The following is a 6000-nucleotide window of genomic DNA, read 5'->3' on the forward strand; positions in this document are numbered from 1 at the left end:
ACACACACACACACACACACACACACACACACACACCACAGTAATCCATCATGTTATCTGCTGCAACACTTTCAAGATGAATACAGGTGTCACTAGTGCAAATAGTTCGGTAAATGTACTTTGAGTATCAAGGATTTAGATAATGCGATAAGGAAGAGTAAGCTATGTTATGAGAACATGTCAAAGTGGGAGGCAATTAAATAACAAATTTGAAATCTGTATGACTGGTTTTGCAAACTCTGCACTATACGTAAAAGGTCAGGTATAATTACAAATAATTCTAATGCAGAAAATAGTGTCATGTGTTGTTATCATTTCCACTGCAGGTTGGGACACCTCAAATCATAAAGAATTAAAGGAGAATAGGGAATCAAGTCAACTGTGTCAGCTGGTCTCCAGGTTTTGAATTTCCAGGCATTATGCATGCCTGTTGAACATTCTCAACAACCTGTTGACCAACTTCTCCCACAGTGTTGTAGACCTTGTCACTGCTTAACATTACTCCTTTCGTTTTTAATTAGTGACTAATTTATTAGAAAAGCAATAGAGATGTCAGAACATTTTAGGATTCGATTGCTATGAACTTATCTTTAGTAACTTCTCCACCTTATATTTGCTTATATTTGTGAAATGAAAAAAATGTGACTGAAGAGACTTTAGAAAGAAACAAAGATTTATGCTCTGGCATTATACTTTGAATAAACTAATAATTACATCATGCAATCAATATAAATTAATGTATACCTACCAACAGCTATCTCAGTATTAAAGTTTAGACACTATATTGGTTTTACTTTTAAGGTCTTCTTCAAAGGCTCATATGTTAATTCCTTGATCCTTGTGTTTCTTAGGAGGTGATGGAACTTTTAAAAGGTTGGTCCTGTTGGGTGGACTTATAGGACTCCAGAACCCACTGTGTTTTGATTACTGGACATAGTATCTTCAATAACTTGACAAGGAATTCCATGGAATATCAAGGACCCAAAATAATATTACCAACTCTACTTGGCCTAGAGCAGTAGAGCCATGAGCCCAATTCATCCTATTCTCTTATATACAAATCATCTCAAGTATTTTGTTGTAGTGGTGAAAAGCTGAATATCCACTCAAGAAATCAATGTCAGTATAAGTTCATATTTGCCTATTCTTACGTTTTTATTTTCTACATACCTACAATGAATTTTAATTGGTTTTACCAATTACCACTTTATCTCACTTTTCCCTTACCCCAAAATATATTTTTCCTCAATAAATCCCTATTCTACTTGTGTGTGTATGTGTTTGTGTTAATGTGTTTGTGTGTGCATCTGTGTGCATGTGTGTGTATATGTGTGTGTGTGTGTGTGTGTGTGTGTAACAGTCTAAATGAGTTTAATAAGAGTATCTTGCATAACCATAATGAAGAGTGGCTGAAAATTGAACAATTTACCAGCTATTATATCTCTGAAGAAACCTGCAACCAGAGCCTCCAAAGCCCTTCTCCTCTTACACAATGTTATGAGGCCTAACTGGCTTCATGTAGTAACCACAGCTATAGTGAATTCATGGCTGCGAGGGGCTAGTCGGGTTGAGATGATGTCTGTTTGCATACACATATCCAATCTGTTCTTCTAGCTCTCATATTATTTTACATTTACATTTTCTTAATTAAAGATGGTGGACTAACTATTTCCAATTCTCTACTCTGATGTTTTGAGTTTTGGAATATAGATTTCAAAGATCATGTTCAAACTAAAGATATTTTTACGACTAACATACTTCGGTGCTATGGTTATTTGGGATTTTTTAAAATATTACACATGCCTGGGTTTCTCTGGGTAAGAATTTCAAAATAGTACATTGAAGACAGAGATTAACAGATTTTTCTATGTTTATCTAACACATTTGTGAAAGAACACAGTTAAAAATAACAAGCCCCTCACTTCCAGTATTATACAAGCAACAGCATATTGCAACATAGATCCTAATTAGGAAAAAAACTTCAACCAGTACAGTGGTACTTTGGGGACATGCATCTAACAGAAGCGTGACTTCTTTTTGGCTATACAAGGTTACTGCAATATTAATGCCTTGACTTCATTCATCTACTTGATTTACATTTATCAAAATCATAAAATACCTGAATTACTGACAGAATTCATTAGACTAGAAAGTGGATGTTTTGACTGTTTGATGTTTTTCCTTATGATTTCTACCTCAACTTTGAAAAATTTCCTTTAATGACTAGAATATAGAATGAGGATGTACTATTGTGCTTTCCCCTTAGGAAAAGTTCTTAACTCCTCAGTTAGTGTAAGAACATTTGGGATTATTTCTCTCCTCTGTTGGGCAGTAATTGACAGATTCACACAGGATGTAATCAACTGTTTCCAGATTCCAAACAAATCAGGTAAACTCTGAAGAGTCATTTAGCTTCCTGTACCAGCTTCTCCTTCCATGTTCTCTTTGAGAGCTGTTGATTACAAGAGTACCAAAACAACCTAGCCTCCACTACAACCACTACCTCACCTTTGGCCCGCAGCATTATAGCACATTTGACATATGAGAAATGGATGTAGATTCTTCCAGGGGGGATAAAAATCTAATGTTTTCTAATTTTAGATATTACATCTCACCTAGTTTTGCTTCAATCATGATTCCACCACATCTTACACTTATCAAAGATGCACATCATGCTCTCAAATAAACCCTGTGAATAGGTTTGTCCTAGCTTAATCCAACAAAAAAAAATCAGATCAGCTCTTTAATTCTGTATGCACCAGTTCTCTTCAGAACAGAGAGGGTAGCAGTAGAGGTAGGACTTTGATAGAGATAAAAGAGTGGGCAGATAATGATTAGAGTACTCTCTATATGAACATGAAATTGACAAAGTACAAACTTGAAAAAAGCTACAAAATTTTTTCTGATATATCTCTACTGTCTCTTATCCTTATGAGCAGAGAAATGTTTATGATAATTTCATCCCATTTTGTAACAGATCATTTTGATTCTTTTTGTTTCAAGATAAACCAAACAAGAAAGGGAGAGTCTGGTTAAAGATCCAGTCACTTAGATAATGTCTGAGGCACCCATAGTCTTATAACATCAGAATAATACAAACTCAATAAAAATATCACAAGACCGGTGGGAGATAATCACATTTAGAAAAATCTGTAGGAGTTCTCTGATGGAAATTTTTGGGTCCCTCAATGGAGGAACGGATACAGAAAAATGTGGTATATTTACACTATGGAATACTACTCAGCTATTAAAAACAATGAATTCATAAACTTCTTAGGCAAGTGGGTGGAACTGGAGAATGTCATCCTGAGTGAGGTGACCCAATCACAAAATAACACACATGCTATGCACTCACTTATAAGCAGATATTAGTCCAGAAGCTTGGAATACCCAAGAAACAATTCACATATCAAATTATTCCCAAGAAGAAGGAAGGAGAGGCCCCTGGTCCTGGAAAGGGTCAGTGCAGCAGTGTAGGGGATTCCCCTACCTGTGGACAAGTGGGAAGGGGTTGATTGGGAAACAGGGGGAAAGGAGAGGTCTTATGGGACTTTCAGGGAGGGGGGGATCCAGGAAAGGGGAAATCATTTGAAATGTAAATAAAGAATATGTTGAAGAAAAAAGAAAAATCTGTGCTAACTTAAATGACAATTTTGAGTTATTTCAAAATGATTAATACAATTAATTCTTATGATATGCTAAGACATAATAACAAAGTTGAAACTCAAGTTGAATTTATAAGTAATATAATCAGTGTGATCAATTATGAAAGTATTACTGACATTTTCTTGCACAGATGGTATTTTTGACACACAGCAGGAAAGAAAACACATTAAGTCTCTTCTAAGACTAATGATGATGGATTTGCAACTGATCCTTAGAGACTTAGAAAATAGTTTTTTTTTTTAAAAAATACAGAAATGACAGCATGACCCAGGACACTGTCTCCATGAAATGACAGGATTGCTTGTCCACTGCTGGCCTCACTAGAACATTTCAAAGAAGTCAATGATCAGAGTTAGAAATCATAGATTTCAACATTATTAGCAATAGTATTATTTTTGCTATGCAGTATAAATTAATATATAACCATTATTATGCCCTAAGTTATTCATTCACTTAACAAGTCTCATTATTCTTATGTTGACATTAGTGAGAAAAATAGTACACCTGGACCCCATTATCTAGATTTTTAAGTTCCACAATGGGCCATTTCTAACAATTCTTTATATTTGAATCTGTCTTCTAAATTACATTTGCTAATTTTCCTGGGGCAATGTAAAATTTTCCATGCACTTGAGATTAAGCATAACTTCTGAGCGTTGGTTGTTTTTTCCTACCATATGGCTCCAAAGACCAAGTCAATGTCTTCAGGCTTGGGGATGAGTCTTTGTTAGCTGAACTCACATGAAAGCCTTCAAAACACGACTTTCAAAATATATATTGATTAAACTAAGTTTCATTGATCTATCTCCATTGTCTACATTAGACTCGAGTTAGGTAACAAATCTTTAGGTAACAAATACAACATTGCAGCAACATCAAGCTTCTCAACAATTCAACAACCATAGCACATTCTTCCTCAGATTTATGTGTTCCATGGTCAAAAGAGGATTTCTTCCTTGTAGAAGGACTTCTAATCTTCTAAACACTATCACAAGGAAATTGTAGGATTATACTAAAAGGCTTAATTAAAATCTGGTTTTGCTTTAATTACACTAAAATAATACTGTAGGGTAACTGGAAAATAGAGCTTGGTAGAGGCCTGGTCTCCATGATTCCATCTCTCTCACTCACCTACTGTGAGGACATAGAAAAGTCTGCGTATACCTGTAACTCAACTTTCTCTGAAGTGGCACTATTGCTGTCCACTCATGGGACTTATTATATCAAAGCCGGGACTACTAATTTATGAAATAAATGTACAAAGTGTCTGTGATATAATGGATGGTCAATGATAATTTTTTATACTTTCAGAAGAATGTTTAGGCCTGTATTTCCTGTGGTTGTATGTGATAGAATTAAAGTCAAGCATTGTACCTTCTAATTCATGTTCTTTCCCCACCATGGTGAAATTAATGAACCATAAGAGAAGCACAAAGTTTAAAATATTTCTATGTTTTAATATCCTAGAATGATTTTAATAAGTTGTAATATGAAATGTGTATGTCTATAGGCAGATGGTAGAAAAATAAGGGAATTTATAATACTGCCACTTAATTTGGAGGAAATCTTAAAATCCAGCCAGATAAGTAAAGAAAGGTCTTCTTAATGCAACAACAATATCTTTCATTCTTAGTACTTTGTTAATTATATATGTTCATTTTATTCCCCTCTTTCTGTAGACTCAAGTATGAAATTACACTAAATACTTATTTTTGAAAAACAATACATATAACTGTGACAGAAATATGAATTAGGTGCTGTTACAAAGTAGAGGTATTTTGTATACTTGGCAGCACTACTTAATTTTTCATAAGTCAATTGAAAATTTTAGTGTGTATATGTTTCTGAGTTTTCTATACTTTTCTATGGGTGTATATATATATATATATGTTTTGCTGATATTGTGAGTTTTATTTTCTACAGTTTTGTAACACTGTATGCTTATCTAATGTTTTTCTTTCTAGTTCTGGCTCTGTGTGTGTGTGTGTGTGTGTGTGTTTCCTTACTATTACTTCCCTCAAAGAGTGAAGCCAGTAATTAATCACTGGTACCACTCTTTTGAACAGCAATGTTATTCTGGCTTCTTTTTCAGATCATTTATTAATGTATTAAATTTACTATAAGTTCCTGTGTATTGATTTTCTACCTTGCAAATTTATAGTATTACTTTATAGGAAAATATTCAATAACTGATGACAGAAGAAATGACTATTCCCATGAAGAACAAAATTGGACCCTCTTCTAATAATTATATGGTAATGAAAGCTAAAAAATGAATGAAAGATTCAAAGCTAGGAACAGAAACTACAAAACTACTGAAAGAAAAGAAAAAGT

Source organism: Apodemus sylvaticus, chromosome 4, assembly GCF_947179515.1.
Source record: "Apodemus sylvaticus chromosome 4, mApoSyl1.1, whole genome shotgun sequence".
Taxonomy (NCBI): domain Eukaryota; kingdom Metazoa; phylum Chordata; class Mammalia; order Rodentia; family Muridae; genus Apodemus; species Apodemus sylvaticus.